At 39.4% G+C, this 18,158-nt stretch overlaps 1 protein-coding gene across 2 annotated transcripts in view; it reads right to left on the reverse strand.

Moving 5' to 3' along the window:
* The window catches only part of tmem198ab (transmembrane protein 198ab), a 41,604-nt gene extending 23,489 nt beyond the window's left edge, over nt 1-18,115 (reverse strand). The window contains exon 1 of one of the 2 annotated variants that reach the window (XM_085265298.1): nt 17,264-18,115. The gene's annotated coding sequence lies outside the window, so the exon portion shown is untranslated. Of the gene's footprint in view, nt 1-2,190; nt 2,338-17,263 lie in introns of those variants that run through there. The other variant, XM_085265299.1, reaches the window with a different exon arrangement.
* Between the last annotated feature and the right edge of the window lie 43 nt (nt 18,116-18,158).

Here is an 18,158-nt window from a genome sequence, read left to right on the forward strand (position 1 = left end):
CAATTTTCGCACTTGAGGAACTTTACACACAAACTGCGAAAAATGACAAAATAAAAAATCTGAGTTGTTGCTGTGTCACCCAACAGCTTCCACCAACACAAAAATGACAACACACAACGTGACCGCCTGTGTCACGGTCGTGACTGACGCCAAAGCTTCAGCAATGGTGAGAAATATCACAACAACTGTTCATAGATCTGCTGCACCGGCTGGGCTTAAAATACCACGATCCAACTTCCTGTTAGCAGGAAGTGAACACACTAATGTCCAAGACAAAAGATGTTAATGTTAAAGAGAAAAGATGTTAATGTTAAAGAGAAAAGATGTTAATGTTAAAGAGAAAAGATGTTAATGTTAAAGAGAAAAGATGGTTTCTATAGCCACCATTAACCATCGACATCATAGTTTCAATAAAAGTGTGCCAGCTGTGACGTAAAGGGATGGACACAGGTGTTAATGCTCTGGATGTTTGATCCATTTCCAGATTATTCAGTGAAGAAACCTTCAAAAAGGTAAATTTTGAAGTGTCATATCACCATGTGCGGTCAGTATCTGCTCAAAATAAGTTATAGCTTATGAAATGTCTCATTTTTACCTACATTTTAACACCAGGATCCTCATCAACCCATGGTTCCTTCTGGATCAAAAAACAATTGTCTATTACAGTCAGAATGTAGCTTACGGCTGTAAAAATGGAGAAACAACATTGGTATTTCACATGTTCTATTCAACAGTTGGGACCCAAGATTTTCGACCCACCACTCTCTACCTCAATGCCTTCAACTCTGAAAATATTTATAATATCAAGTGAAGTCATGTCCTCAACTTTTTGTTTCAGTGGGTGTTTGTGTTTGTTGGTGAAGAGGGCTCCGAGAAGAGTGAGGAACCATGTGCAGAAACAGACTGAACAAGTGGAATTGCATAACACTGAATAACTAATAAAATATAATGTTTAAAGACAGTTTAAAACCCTCTAAAAGTCCACAAAATAGTTTACAGAAGTTGAAGAAATTACTTTAAAGACGTCCATGTGTTGTGTGGGTGAGATATCAACTCATGTTGAACTAGATATAAGCTGTACCTTCATGCAGTATCAATTGCTACCACAAGATGGTGCAGTAAAGTTTTTCTAACCCATATTAACCCGGGCACTACAAATAATAATAATAATAATAATAATAATAATAATAATAAAGAAAACACTGAACCTGGAGGTGAACATTTAAATTTATAGAGGGAAATTACAAAAAGTATAGAAAACTATAAATATTGTTTGAAAAACATGGATTTTTATGGTAGCAATTTATTATGAATGCAACATCAAAATGTGATTGTTTTTGTCACATTTCAGACTTGAAAAGATTTATCACCTCTAGTTATTAATCAACAATTGACTTGGATAAGAGATTTTAAAGGTCTTGGATGTGGTGATTTGTTTAAGGTCTGAAAGGAAAACACTAAAATGGGAGAGTGAAAACAAAAAGAAAGGAGAAAGAGTATAAAAGGGGGGGAAGAAAAAAAAACACAGCCGTTGCCTTCCCACCATGCTGTGTTACATAAGAGCTTCATAATGTATTACTCACTGCACTCCAACTCGTTTTAAGATCTCTTTGCATTGGTAACCATTCCTATGATTCAAAACAAGAAAACACACACGTACACACACACACACACACGTACATACATATATATATGTATGTACGTGTGTGTGTGTGTGTGTGTGTGTGTGTGTGTGTGTGTGTGTGTGTGTGTGTGTGTGTCTTTTCTCCTTCATATTGCTTACCCTGTTTCCTGTTTCTTTTTTAGTCTATTTATATATTCATTCATAAATTTTGTTAGTTTTTTAATATTTAAAATATGGAAGACCAAAACAGATAAACTCAGACATAAAGAAATAAAGGACTCCATAGAAATTTTATATATCATGAAATACACCAAAACTGATATTAAAAATGTATATATTATAGGCATGAATCTGTTTCTAGTATTTTCTATTTATATTTCTCCTGTATTAATTTTCCTTTTTATTTAGTTTTCAATTTATTTAGTTTAGTTAGTTACTCAGTGGTGGACCAAAACACCCAACATTTTACACTCTCAGCCTTTTGTAATAAGCACATCATCACATGACAACAGAAATTAAAGCACTGTTCATATTCAATACATCCCAAGTTTAACAACATCACTGACCTGAGGAAAATTGTCCCATCTCACGCTCTCTAGAAAACTTCTCTTCCCTCTTCGTCTGAATGCCGGTGGTTTATTGAGAAAATGAGCCTATGAAGCAGACAGACCTCTCTCTGTCTCTCGGTGTTATTCATCAGCCATCCAAGGTAACAGGCTGATGGGTGAGCTGCCAAGAACAGGCCTGTTCATGATGAGCTCAGAACGAGCTGCCAGCTTCCCGCCGCTCACAGCGGAGGACCGAGTGTGTCACCGGTTTACATGTCAGCTTCCGGGAGAGACAGAAGAGACGGAAAAGAGAGGGCGCCACTGTCAATCGTCCCACTGATAACCTAGCACTGCAGCTGCCATCCCTCTGCACATGTTAATCAATACCGGCTGGGGTTTGCTGTGGAAATGTGACCGTGCGCAGAGGAGGATGTGGCCAGTGGCAGCAGAATCATGGGGATCACAGACATACACATGGGTGACAGGCAGGTCAGATTATTAGGACCAAACAGTGCCAAGAGCAGCAGGGTGGCAAAACTCTACTTTCCAAGGGATGCCAGTCATTCCTGAGAAAAAAGCTGGAATACTAAAAATTAAAAAAAAAAAAAAAAACGAGAAAAATCTAAATTAAGTTTTAATCTGGGCTATCCCAAAATAGACAACATGGACAGGACTTATAACAACATTTTACTGTAACTCTCATAACTGTAAATACTGCTCATGGGAACCAATCTTACTTTTTGAGCATTCAATTTAAGATTGAAATGTTCTCAGGATGTAGTCTAACTCCATCTTCTACTCCAAAAGATCAAACCTAAAGAAGACAGGCCTAGATTAATTTCACCATGATAATAGTTCACCATAAGCTAACTGGCAAACTCTATTTACCAGTTACTCAACCTCTTTAAGCTTTTACTTGAGCCAGCATTCATGCCAGCATTTCAATGAGAGAATAGAAGCTAGCAAGCTAGGATAAACATCTTTTTTTAAAAAGATATGTTAGATAGCTTACACCAAGAATGAATGCGCTAGTTAGCCTAGCAAGCTAACATTAGAGCCGATTACCACCACTTTTAATTTTTGTTTCACCCGTTGTCATAAAGTCACTTTAACCCAGTTGAATAGATCAAGTGTCAGGTTCACAATATATCAATGTGTGCTCGACATACACTTATCCAATTTAAGATAGTTCATCGGGGGCATTGGTCCAGGGATAGACTGGCACACAAATCAAATCAAATCACTTTTATTGTCACATCACATGTGCAGGTACATTGGTACAGCACATGTGAGTGAAATTCTTGTGTGCGAGCTTCACAAGCAACAGAGTTGTGCAAAATACAATAATGTAAACAAGCAAAATACAAGAATGGCTACATCTGAAACTAATAAATATATGTACAATATATAATAGTATATGCATATATAATAGTATACATATACCCAGGGGTGGACCCAGCCTGTATAAGGTGTGGGGGTGCTCCTGGTACATTGTTTCATATGTACTGGTCCTGCCCTTCTCTGTACACCTTTTGGAAATCTCTTTACCATACCATGTCTGAAGTCCTGCGAACATTAAACTTTTCATTACTGCTGGCCAGGCGAGCTATACTGCTGAAGTGGAAAGACTCTCTTCCCCCCCCTCCTCCCTCACACACACAATGGCTAAAAGATATAATGTCTTGTATGGATTTAGAAAAAATTAGATATACAGTTCGTGGGTCTAAAAATACATTTTATAAACTGTGGACCCCCTTGCTGGACTTCTTTGAAAGGCCCAAAACTACTGTTTCTGAGTAGTCCATGGAACCCCCCCCCCCCTCTTGTTTTTTTCTTTTCTTTTATGAGTCTGTTTGTTGTTTTTTGCTTTTGTTTTTTGTTTATTTCTGTTTGTTTTTTGGTTTGTTTTTTGGTTTAGTTGGGCATCAGGCTGCCAATTATTTGTTGTTTTAAGGTTTAGGGTGGGAACAAGATTGAAATTTTGGAATATTCTGAAGCATTTTGTGTTATTGTATACATTGTATTAGAACCTTTGTCTAATAAAAAGACCTTTGAAAGAAAATGAATAGATCAAGTGTTTGAGATCAGGTTGTGAAATACAAAAACAAAAAATTGTCTTTTGGTAAAAAAAGGAGGAAAAAGGGAAGAAGAAAGCTATTACTCTCTCAGACTTAAAGACATGCAGGTAATGGTGTTAGGTTAATGGGTCATTCTGAATTGCCCATAGGTGTGAATCTGAGTGTGAACGGTTGTTGTTTCTATGTGTTAGCCCTACGACAGACTGGCAACCTGGTATGGTAGCTAGGATAGGCTCCAGCCCCCCTGAAAAGAATAAGCAGAGGAGAATGGATAGATTTAAAAAACAAAACAAAAAACTACTTGATAATCAAGGTTTTAGACAACTAAATATACTTTGAACTACTAGATACAAATTGGCATTTTCCTTCTGATCTTCACTTTGAACTGTTTTTACATCCAGAGTGCCACCTTTAAAGTGGCATTGTATCGTTATCTCAGCAGGTTAAAATCAAAATTCAAAAATGCCCATCTAATGTCTGCTGTGCTCTGAATGATACTGAGACAGGACATAAAGCTCACTTAAACTTCACTGGTGGAGGTGACTCACATTCCACATGACAACATTACGTGACTCGGTCAGATGAATATTATTTTCAGATTGCACATCGGCTCTCGCCCACAAACACCGGCACGACTCTGCGAGGATGAGGCACGACCGACGGCGCCAAGAGGCCGAGGCGTTCTCACACCTCCTCAGACACACACTGAGCGGGTTACATAAGGCTGAGACTGAATGGGCTGATCCACTTATAAAAAGCACGTGTCGCTCCTGTCATTTCCTCTGATTGGGCAAAATGGGGAGAATCTGCTGATAAGGGATCAGTAAAGAAGGAGGAGTTTTTTCCTAACACACTGCTGAGAGTCATTTTAGTCATAGATAGACAGACAAATAGATGTTGTTCATAAATAAAATGAAAAAAAAAAACAATAATAATAATAATAATAATAATAATGAGAAGGATTAAGAATGGTCCAAATTACCATCTTTAATTCAGGTTCAACATGTTGCGCCTTCAGTGATGCTTGTCTGCATACCTCGTTGTAACAAGTGTTTATTTGCATTAGCAGTTCCTTCCTAGCAGGTCAAAACAGTCCGGTCATTCTCCATTAACATTAACAAGATGTTTTCTCCCAGCGCACTGCTGCTCACTGGATATATTCTAATTTTTTGGACCAGTCTCTATAAACCCCAGAGATGGATGGAAAATCCCAGTGTAAAAGAACCACGGCAGACCTAACAACATGTACAGGCTTTTCAGCATATTGTTTTCAACACTGTTCTCTGTTGCCGTACACACACAGGCGGCTGCAAAAAAATGTGTATATGTTTATCTCAAGATGACTAAACCTCTTTTTTTTTTTCAAATTAAAGATTAAAAATCTTGTCAAACACCAGATTAATGTCAGTTGTTAGACTGGTCCCACGGTGAGTGATCAATTAGTCTGAAAATTGTTTTCAGCTGCAGTTGATGAGAAATAACAAGTTCAAGTGAGGTGAGGAATATGAAAAACTTGTTTTTAACATCTTTAAACTTTTAAAGCGATTTACACTGAACTAAAGCCTGTCACTAATTTAATCCTGTAAAATAATCTAAAGCAAGTTCAGTTTTACATCGAAAAACTCAAATTACTGGAGAAACTGGCAGCATAAAACCTAAAGACATTTGGGATTAAGACGCCTCTCAGGTACTCTCAGATCTACAGCAGCACGTGTTGAAGAAATACCCCCGTTATCTTTCTTATGCAAGTGCCACCCTCCCACAACAAAGGCTTCCTCTCTTTTTCACACTGTCCTAATCCTGCTGCACAGCATGTCTGAACACCCCCCTCCCCAGCTGATCCAGTTGCCTCACTGTTTCGCATCCAACAGTGCACTGAGGGAGACGACCAGAAACACCACTGATCTGTTCCCAAGGAGGAGAAACTAAACATAGAGGCACAGCCACACTGGGGATACTAGTATTAGCAGATCAACAGAGAAAGAAGAAAAAGCACTGTTATGAGGGTGTAACGTCAACAAATCTGTGAAGTATAACACAAAACTTACAATAGAGGAAGGCTGACAGTAGTTGTGAACATGGCTGTATGTTCCATGAGTGGAAAGTAAACCTGTGAGGGAGCTGTTCTTCAACTCGAGTTGTCATTATTAAATTTTAAGTTGTTGGCTGCATGAACACAACTTTGAGATAACCTTTGGTCAATTAAAAGTTTCTCATTTCAATTTGATTTAGCTGGACGGAAACTTTGCTGTTATCTTAGAAAATATTTATGATAATATTTATTCGGTTCTTAAATATGTCCTGTATGTTCATATACTTATAATTAAAATGTTGGTATTCAGTTTAATCAATACCTCATGTAAAACAATAAAGAAAAATACTATAAATGATCACGGTAATCACATGGACATTTCCTTTAAAAATAAGCAAAAAATAAAAAATATTCAAATAAAAAAAGTTTATTATCCTACGTAAACGAAATGCTCACGTATTACTCCTCACATCTGGTGTGAGCGTTAAGCTGTCACTGACGGCTGTGACTGGACACAAACACTCGTCTGATATAATTACAGTGAAATCAAATTTGACATTTGTAAGAGTGCCATCTGTTGGCCAGAAAGTGGCATTGCAGATAAGCTAGCTGTTAGCCAGCTAGCTGTTACGCTGGGTATCAAGCAATTCTCCACATTAGACAAAAAATTTAACTTCAGATTACCCAGAAAAAAAGACAGTTTCATCTCATGAAGCCTGCTTGATCAAACTGTGAATTAACCTTCAGGGTAAAACTACAGTCAACAGGACATTTCTTGGAAGGATAGTTGTGTGTTTAGGATCAATCCTGACACACACACGCGCACATTCACAATATAGCATAAGCATAGCATTTGTCATGACATGTCAAGGTTATGCAAAGATTCTTTAAACCTTAGGAAAATCAACTAATCTACTATGAAAACCATAAATTACCTACAAGGATCCAACACTGTTCTGATAATCGCTTTGTATGTACAATGATTGTAGCTCTGACTTTGGATGCCCATGTAAAATCTTTGGTTCACTCCTGTTTTTATCATTTGAGAAACATTGCTAAGCTGAGTCCCATTGTATCGCGCTCCGAATTAGAAATTGTCATTCATGCATTTGTTTCATCTCGTCTGGACTACTGTAATTCTTTGTTTACTTGTTTATGTAAAGCCTCTTTGGATCGTCTGCAAGTTGTTCAGAACGCCGCTGCAAAGCTTCTGACCAAGTCCTCCAAGTTTTCCCATGTCACACCACTGCTGATTCAGCTGCACTGGCTCCCCGTTAAATTCAGAATCCAGTTTAAGGTTTTGACCTTGACTTTCAGGGCTCTGCATGGACAAGCACCAACATATATAAGTGAACTTTTGCATCCATACATTCCCAGCAGGTCCCTGAGGTCATGTGACCAGGGCTTGCTTGCTGTCCAGCACACGAGGCTGAAAACAAAAGGCGACAAAGCTTTTGGAACTGTGGCCCCCAGATTGTGGAACTCTCTCCCTTTGAGCCTGAGATCTGTGGACTCAGTGGTCGCTTTTAAAAAACAGCTAAAAACTCATCTTTTTAAACTTGCTTTTAGTTGATTTTTATTTTTAGGTTTTAGCTTCTGTGAAGCACTTTGTGATTTTTATCTTGAAAGGTGCTATATAAATAAAGTTTTACTTACTTACTTACTCAAGTCAGTGTCTCCAACAACTTTAATTAGACATAGAATAACTTTCTGTAGTATATAGAACTTCATCCTAAATATTAATCTCTGTGAAATTAAGGGGAAAAGACACGCTGCTGTTCCAGTTGAAGAATGGCCGCGCTGCCTCCTCCCATATGTGGAAGTCTCCTGAGTAAACATCTCAAATAAGAACTTGGCGTACTTGCTATTTAGCAACAGCCACGTTCTTGTTCACGTGCAGAAATAGTCCATGCTCTTCTTTGCTCACCCGAGCTTCAATAACACTGGGATCGTGGCACAGATCAATAGGAGGGTTGATTGCGTTTTGCAGGGTTTGAAACGAGATGGACCGTGGCCATCAGCTATGATCAACGCAATTATTCCAGCTCCACTGCTTCACATAGTGGGATGAATCAGAACTGTGTTGTTCATTTTTCCAGTTAAAGCTGTGTTTTCCCAACCTGCTGATGCTGTAAGGAGAACTAGAGCGCCATTAACAAGCTTGCATAATTTCGGAAACCTGATGGACCGATACTGAAACACAGTCAGTTCGTCACAAGTATTGATCTCTAAGAGCCAAGGTTGTTTAGATGATGGAGCGCGTTCCAGCAGCTGAACAATCCTGACTGGAGGGACGAGACAGATTTGAAAATGCTGTTTCGGTCATCGATAACAAGGTCGACATCGGCTTGGAGTCTCACATATGTAGGATTGATGATTGTGTTTGACTTTGGCTACACAGAGTAAAGGATTATGGGTATCTGTCCTCTACATAGGATCAAGGCACTACCATACTGGAAACCTTAACTGCCTTACAAAAACTAGAGGACTATGTTGCATTAATTATTTGTTATTCGAATGGGTTTAAACAATCACCTAGACTGAAGGGCAGCAGTGAATTATTATTATTCCATATTCTGAACAATTAAAGTTAAATCAAGTTAATTTTTACAAATTAATTTTAATTAAATAATTGTTTGATTAATGAAAGACTCCTCCTCCAGATGTCATCCAACCCAGTGGGAAGTTTTTTTTTAATTCTTTGTGAATGTTAGGACTATCAAGATCATCTTCTTCATCCTCATCTAGCTTCCACATGCACTGTGCTTTCTGTGGACTTCAAACTTACAGAGAGCAAACATCCTTTTTCAAAGTTACCCGAATGCCATGTGGAGGATATTCGCTGGTGATCAGAGCTGGTACTCCGGCTACAAATTAGCAGTTTAATCAGTTGAGGAGTCCAAAGGCAAAGCGTCAAGTGAGGACGCTCTGGGTTGCACAGCTTGAAATCGTTCCTGAGCAGAAGAGAGTCAACGTGGACTCCTGCTTTAACCTTCTGAAACATCCAATGAAGAATTGTTGTGCCAAATGAAAACACAGTTCAAGTTCAAAACCAGCTGGACTATCACTCCCTATGACATCCCACTTTGTAAAAATGAAAGTCGAGTTGAAGGATGACTGTTTTACCTTTGCCTTTAATCCACATAAACATCAGTGTAAATGTGCTTTGCTTGGTTTACCCAACAGTCAAAAATAATTATTACAAAAAATATTCATATTAACAGCAACAAGACAGAGGTTTCATGTTGCTGTTTGCTAGTTTTGCTTGATTATGATTTAGATTACAGCTGACTGACTTGGGCACGAATCTCAGGTTTGAGTGCAAGCAGGGGGCTTTTCTCTACATATTTCTTGTCTTTAACCTTAAACAATAAGGCAGTAAAAACAAATAGTACTTTCTTTTTTTTTTTAAATGTTCAGTTGAATTAATTCCCAGTTGAGAGTTGCTTGTTTTAAGCTCAAAGGAGCAGGAACGAGCTGTAGCCTTTACTCAGACTGCCCAGCCGCACCTGTCAGCTCCAACAACAAGCCGCAGCCTTCTGAACAAACATCTGGCTCTCAGCACCCCGCAGGTCTCAGCTCTCTGTTTGAGTCTGTACACTAATTAGTTTGACTTGGTGCGCTTATCATCTCTGCTGGACCCTGAAACACTGCACAGGAAGCTCTGACACAAACACCACAATTCCCACAGCTCCTTGGACGTCTGCTCCTCGAGCAGGTACAAAAAGCAGCAAATAGAACAGGAGAGCTCAACATGATGAACCTGTTTGTGAAGAGAACCCAATGACCTCCAAACAACACCAAACTAAGACTACAGTGGACCTTAAAGAGATGAACATGGCCTAAAACCCTGAAGTTACTATGAAGAGAGTCAAAATGTGTAAATTTTCCTAGTTTTTTGTTTTGTTTTTTAAAGATAAAACTGTAGGATTAAAGTGCATCCTATAACGAATAATAACCCTTTCCTGTAGGGACTGTTTTCCAGGTCTGCACAAAAGATGCTTAACTTGCATCTCCTCAACTAGTAGGCACATAGATGTCTCTATAAAGTCTCACGCTCACAGAGAGATGACGAGATTTAAATTACTCATATCTAAGCTGTGCTGCAAATAATTGCAGAAAAACAGCAGGAAGTACTTGAGCACTTGTAGATTTTTTTTCTCTTGATACAGATTTGTAGTATGGTGGCCCTGAGGTCCAAAACACACCAACAACAAGCACTGACTTGACTTTGAATGAAGTTCTGAACCTGATAAAGAAAAGACACGCATAGAGATATCACTCAGATCAACCACAGACAAAGGCAGCTGTAGACGGCAGTTAAAAGTTCTTCCAAAAGCGCACCTACAGAAACCTCGAGAGATTGACTTGTTCTGGTCTTCTCCTTTAGTCGTCCTGACCCGAGGTGAACTACACACAGAGTGAATTTACATTTTAGGGAAGGGAGAAAACATGTCAGTGTAGGACAAAGGGGTGCAACTAAGAAAAGGTCATTGTTTGATCCTGGTGATGTTGCTTCTTTGATCAAACTCGACTGTGTATCACTATGCACATAATGCTTCTTTCACTGCTTGTGCTGCCACTTCTAAAGCATTTTTGTTCTTTCAAAGTACCAATGTTTTCTTAATGTCCTTGTGTTTATCAGTTTAGGTTTTCTTCCAGGACCTGCATCGCTGCTTGTGACTCGATGCTCCAGACAAGAACAAACTCAGCTACATCAGACAGACAGGAGGGGAGGGTGGGGGCCAGGAGGACGTGAGCAGCACCATGCCGGAGACGTTGACCCACTAGTGAATCTGTAGTGACGTGTTGTGGCATTTTCATTCCCCTGGCGGGCTGCAGAGCTCGAGTCGTGCCGCCTGACTGCACCGATAAGACGGCGGCCTGACACACAGTGAATACACAAAGAGCCGGCTCAAGGTCTGCAGGGTTTTTATCAGGCAGCTGCTCTGAGTGGCTCGCATCCTCACACTGTTTCATAACTCAAGTCTGGAAAACTCAAAACATATCAGGAGTTATTTTCATCACAAAATGCTGCCTTTTACTTTCTGTTAACCTGCTTCAGTTAGAAAAAACCTTCACTGCCCAGAATGGCTTTTAAAGGACCCTAAAGGTTTCACGAGCCAATTGTAAGTGAAGGTGAACTGAGCTTTTCAGTCAGGTATGATGATGAAGGATGAGCTCCACTCATTAAAACCCAACTTGACTTGGAGCCTGCAATGCATTCTGGGTCATTCTTTGCTCCTGTGGGTGCAGAAAAGGCTCGTTTTGCTCTCCTCTGGTGGATTTATCTCTGTACCAATGCTGAGAGCAATTTCCAAATGGCTTCTCGTGAAAGAAAGCAGGTCTGTCTGAGGGGCTAATGCTACCTTTAAAACGAGCAAGCAAAACTTGATTGATATGGTAGATTTAATTTTTCTTTAATGGCAAAGACAAAACATAAAAAGAAGACAACAGCTAAGGTTAAATCCATAAAATAAACAGAAATTCAATATGATAATAATAGAACCCAACAACAGACCAGTAACCTGAAATTGATAAAGCAGCTAGAAATGAGGTAACATGATTACTGGGACCAGGAAGTAGACTACTGAAAGGCTACTGTTTTTATTTTTAAACACTAATAATATTGCAGCAAATGAAAAATTGTTGGTAGACACAGGCCGCAGACAGCATGTCACAGAGGTACTAAGGTACCAAACCCTTCAAGGTCTTAAATCAACTCCCAAGCTAACCACAAACCAATGCAATGACTTCAGTAACTAAACCTTTTGATATTTCTGTGAGCAGATGACTAGATATAAAAAGCATGGGCAACTTTTCCAACTTCCTCCTGGGATTAATGGCTATGTAAATTCTCAGTCATCCAGATAGTCTTAAGAGCTTGAAAAAGAAAAGTGACTGGAAGATGTTTCATTTCTCAAGTGGCTTCTACAATTCTTAAACCAAGAGGTGGAAAGTTTCATGTTTTTAAACTCTAGTGAAGACTGACCGTCAGGGGGACAATCAGATGTCAACCACCAACAATGGAGGGTTGAGTAAAAAAAAGTACTTGCCCCATTGGTAAATCATGAACAAACTGTCAGCTGAGGGACTGACAAGGTGAATCACGTTAAAAGCTTTCAAAAAGCAACACAACAAAAAAATTCTTGATGATCCCAAAGACTTTTGGGGAAATATTCTGTGGCCTGATGAGACAAAAATGGAACTTTATGGAAGGTTTGAGTCCCGTTACATCTCACATAGAAAAAACACAGTACTTCATAAAAAGAACATCACACCATGGTGGTGGCAGTGTGACGGCCTGGGGCTGCTTTGCTGCTTTAGGATGACTTGCTGTAACTGATGGAACCATGAATTCTGCTTTCTACAAGAGCCTGATATCCACTTACGAGGATATTATGCTGCCACTGGATCTCATTTTTCTCAGAAACAGAAATCAGGTTTAAAAGAAAATCATGTAATTCTTTGTTTTTACATTCATCAGGTCCCAATCAGCCCAAATAGCAAAGAGAAATGAAAAATGCATGCCGTGAAAGAGTTCTTAGGAGGTTAAAGCAATTCTACAAAGAAGAATGTCCCAAAATTCAGAGATGTGAAAGACTCATCGCCAGTTATCACAAATACTTGATTGCAGTTCTTGGTGCGAAGCCTTTCATCTCCACTGCTGCAATAAATGGTTAAAGTTTGATACATGAAAAGGCAAAATTATCCAGAGTTTCAGCTTGATGTGTGGGGAGGACAGCTGGGTGTCTCCAGCTTCTGCAGCTTCTTACACAGCTACACGAGCCTAAAATAGAAACACATTAAAAGCCTTCAACGCTCACCCACTGCCTCCAGTAACGAGTGCAGCTACAGACTAGGTGCCTTCTTGATTAATGTTTGTTTAATATTTTAGACTTAAAGTGTTCATTAAGTGCTGAAAATTATCTAGCAGCCAGCTTGAGCTGATTGTTTTTAGCTGCAGCAATTAGTTAGGCAACTATTATGTTGCTTGAATAACCACTTCGTTTTTCCCCCAAACAAAACTGGCAAACATGTGCTTGTTACAGATTCTCTAAGGTGAGAACTTGCTGCTTTACTTTATCATATTCTGACAATATGAATATTTTAAACACATCCTTTAAAGATAACACCTTTGTTGTAGGCAATATATGTGTTATGAAGTAAGTTATGGAATAAAAATAGATGTAGCAGCTATGTTTGCCTTGCAATTGTCAAATTGTTAGTACACAAGTACACCCTGGGAAGCCCTATTTTCTGATTCATCATCATCATCATCATCATCATCATCATCACCTTTATTTATAAAGCATTTTAAAACAACCACAGCTGACACAAAGTGCTGTACATTGGAACTGTAAAATAAAATTACCTGAGATATAAATAAAAACCAAATAAAAGAAGAGTGAAATCATTAATTAACTACTTCATTAAAAGAGAAACTAAGTCTCACTGAGGTCATTCTAATAGTGACCAAAATCTACAAAAATAACTACATGTTTTGTTTTTTCAGTGAGACTTGAGAATAGTGATGGGGCCATAAACACACCAGAAAGCCATCTGCTGAGCTCATAGAGAACCAGTTTCTCCATAGACTTCTATTAAACCAGAGGAGCCGCCCCCTGCTGGCCATTAAAAAGAACACACATCGACATTAGGTTCATTTTTATGACCTGGAAGCTACATCCATCTTTTCTACAGTCTATGGTTTCACCTATGTGTATGAGGTTTGTCAGCTTCATGTAACATGCCAAGATGTACAAAAAAAAAAAAAAAAAAAAAAGCTTCTTGGAGCCATACCCTAAACCCAACAGGAAGTCCGCCATTTTAACATCAGTATGAAATGTTTGACACAGCTAGCCATTTCCAGGTTTTATGCAGTGGTGTACTCCACCAAGACAATTAGTCAAATCTGCTTCACCCTTGGTTAGTTCAATCTAAAGATGTTTGCAGTGCTAATTTATAAAGCATTTGGATTTTCGTGCAACATCTTGGCGAATTTCGATGTTTCGCCACAGCACAAGAAGCAGCTAAACTCATAAATTGTTCAATCTTCCCCAAACTTTGTGGTGTTTGAAGCTTGTGGCAGAAAACATCTATAACCTAATATTAAGTCACGGTCATTGTACAAAAGGCCAGCCAGTTCGCAGAACTCACGAACGGAGCCACATCTGCTGAGTAAGATATCATTTGTTGATACTGCCTTATTTGGTTGAATGATCCACTATCCAGTATTGTTTGTATTGTTGTATTACACATTTAATACACTCTGTTCACATAATTATAGAAGACTTTTATGTTCTTTCCACCAGAAACCACACCATCACTCACCACACGGCATATAGCATTTTACAGCCTGTTAAATCCCCTCACTCACATTATGGATGTGTGCTTCGGATTCTTGTTAATTAAATGAGTGAACAACAGATACCTGAGTGGCAGTGGATTTTGTGGATACGCCATCTGTTCTTATCGGACAACCCTGTTGAGATTGTGGATTCATAGAGTCAGCACCTTATCATCTACATCAGTCATAGTCAGGAGGTCAAGTCCATCCCTCTTAAAGTGACCTCCTCCATTACAGTCATAGCACACAGTGTGCCACAGTCATAGCAGCAACAGGAAGTCTAAATTACTGTGTGATTAAAAAAAATGTTTAAAAATCATACGTAAGTGATATTTGTAAGGTTCGTTCTGAAGGTTCGTTCTGAAAAATATTGACTTCAGAGATCAATCAGTTGTTTGTGTCACACTTCTCTGCAACCCATGCTTTGCACTGCAGTACTGACGTGTAGCCTGGATTTAATTTCCGATTGTCTACACCTGACCAGGTGTGTATAAATTATAAAACTTTCCCCTCAGAACTTGGATGTCAGAGCTCAGAGTGACAACACAGCCACGTTTCCATTGGCAGTCGCCAGAAAAACAGGCTTTGTTTTGCTCTCTAGCGAGGTAGGGCCACTCAATGATCAACAGCAATACCTGAGCCCTGTACTAAAAAACGGAACTTTATCTTATCCAGGTATCTTTAAGGTTGGCTCTGAGTTTACTGTACTCCTAAGGTCTTTCACTTCCAACGAAAGATTTATTGAACCTCTGCAGGGAGAACAGTTTTTCAGTGTCTTTGTGTTTCTCTGATGGGGATCAGTAATAAATATAATTCTTAAATGCAACTTTATTCCTTTTTTGTGTTGGCAGAAAATAATTTTGCACAGTTTTATGGGTACATGTCTTAAGTTCTTTATTAATTTTTATTTGGCAACCATTTGATAATGTCTCAAAAAAATATTATGTTAATAAAAGCACTCAAAGTAGGTGATGCTCATAGGTATAATTTTCTGTGGAATAAAAGTCAAATGCTCTGCAAAACGCCCCTTTTAGATTGGTCAGATGCTGGAAACACTGCGTATTTCATGTGAATAATCAGCATAAATGCTGCGTTAACTTAGCAAGTTTATAACTAGCTTTGTGTGACCATTTATCCTGATTGCAAGCATTTGGGTAAGTGAAACCAGATACGTGAAAGATACACTACGCTGAACCCTTTATAGTATATAGTATTTGTTTTTGGGGGGAGGGGCTTATATCTACAAAAATGTTCATGTGCACAGTCTGGTCTGTATACAGCTTAGTTAGCAAAACACAAATACTCAAAAACGGTGGTTCAGATTACAGGTTCTACGGTTTACAACACTCTGCTGCCATCTTGAATCACAAAGTCTGACTTTACGGAGGTCGTCACAGCTGAAAACTCCAACTGAGAACTTTGGATTTACTGCTTCCCACTGCAGACATAGGCATGCCTGAGGTTGGATTGGGAGAAACAAGACTTCTTTCTCTCTTGACTGCAGTTGTGAACTCTGTTAAATTTAACTTGGATTACTTAGTGCTACTTTCAACTTCTTCTGTAGGTATTTCTTCATATCTAATTTGACAGATTTTTATGCTGGACGCCCTTCCTGATCCAACTCTAAGGGATTTATGTATCCTCCTGTTCTCAAATCAATGGACCTCTACACTATGGAACCACAACTGATAAAACCCATTGTCCTAAAAAAAAATGACAGAAAATTAATCACTCTATATGACAAATTGATCACCTAAATCTTTTTTAAAGCTGAATTTCAACCTTTCTCTGCTTCCAGCCTCTCAAACACAATGATACTTGGGTTTCTCTTAATGCCATGATTGTACACCAAAGATCTGGACTAAAAATTGTATTTAGGAGGATTTCCAGGATAGTGTGATGCAGTTTTTCCAACATTTCCCAACATTTTACGGACTAGATGATTACTCTTCTAATTGCAAACGTAATTCTGGGATGGTGTTAAACCTTTAAATAACTGTTATTGGCAAAGATCTACGTTAAACACCTGAGAGGTGGAACCAAAACATGCTGCTAGTTAGCTTTATATATCAATGAATCCACTCACGTTTCAGTACCAAAGAATCTGAATGCCAATTTTAGCTCCAATTTCCCAAATTTAACCCCAGCTTATGAGTGAAACTAGCGACTGCTTTAACTATGATGTTTATTTTCTAAAATTAATCATCCTAGTCCTAAAATTCTAAATCAGGAGGTTAAACCAGGCTTAAAACCAATCCGGAGTTTGTTTCAGATCACTTCAGGGACCTCTGGGAATGCTCAAACTCAGACAGACATGCTCTCAGCCCTCTCTAAAAATACTCCATCCATCCATTATCCATCCATCCATCTGCTATAATGAGAAGCAACTGACTCCAACCAAAGATCGACCCCGATGCGGCCATCCGGGTCAGACATCACCGGAGCTCAGCATCCATCACAGGAAGCCAGCTGGCCTCAGTTAAATCCCAAAGAGTCTGCATTTTAGTGCGTAAAAACACGTCCTCTCCAGCTAAAAGCATCAGTTAAAATAAAGATGCGCTCCTTCCTGATGTTTGACAGCAAGTGTTTGAGACAAATAAAGCGCGCCGTGCGCGTTAATCTGCCACTCACCATCATCCCCGACAGGTTGACGCGCCTCGTCCGCGTTCGCATCACAGCCAAAGGAGCCTCCCGAGCCCGAAACACCGACCATTTCCACCGTTTTGACCCCGGACGGCGTGCTCAGTGTTCCCCGGCAGCCTGCAGGGCGGTGGATCCCCGGCCGCTCGGACTAGTCATCCATCGGGGAGAAAGTCTTACAGCAAACGATTAGTAAAATAACCGTTACATGCCGGATATAAAGCAGAGCTGTGTGTGAGCAAACAAAAAGAGCTGCTGGATGATCCGGGTTGTGGGCTGGTTGGATGGCCGGCTGGATGGATAGTTGGAGGATACTGAGCCGCTCGCATTAAGCGGGTAGAGGATGGCCTCTGCAAAAAATAAAAAATAAAAAATAAATGACGAGGGCTCACTTGTCAGAGCCTGCACGGCTTTACTGATTATGAAGGAGGGACATTTAAATTCTAGCAGCGGCTCCTAGAGGCTGAGCTCTTAAATGCAACCACAGGATGAAGCTTCCTTTTATACTGTTTATTTAATATTAATTCAGTATTGCTCTGATATCGAAGGCTACAGGCACTACCTGCTGGTAAAGGCCTTGGAGCACACTCCCCGAGTATTTCAAATGGAATTACAAGTCATGGGGTCCCTTAAATAGAGGGATCTTCTAAATACCAGTTAAACAGAACCAGAAGGAACTTTTAGCATTTGACAACAAGAGTGAAGAAGTCACAGAAGTACAGCAGCAGCGTTTAAAGGCCGAGAGGTCATATTTACACCTGTCACTAATTATAGGAGTATTTTACTGACTGATTTCTGCCTCCAGTCTTATGTACCTGCTGAGATTTCTCCTCCCACATTTAATCAGAAATAAACCCCAATGACCTTCAGTAACACTTGGTCTGTC

Source organism: Mchenga conophoros, linkage group LG23, assembly GCF_057382185.1.
Source record: "Mchenga conophoros isolate Kocher_MC1m ecotype Shallow Benthic linkage group LG23, M_conophoros_male_GT1.1, whole genome shotgun sequence".
Classification (NCBI taxonomy): Eukaryota; Metazoa; Chordata; class Actinopteri; order Cichliformes; family Cichlidae; genus Mchenga; species Mchenga conophoros.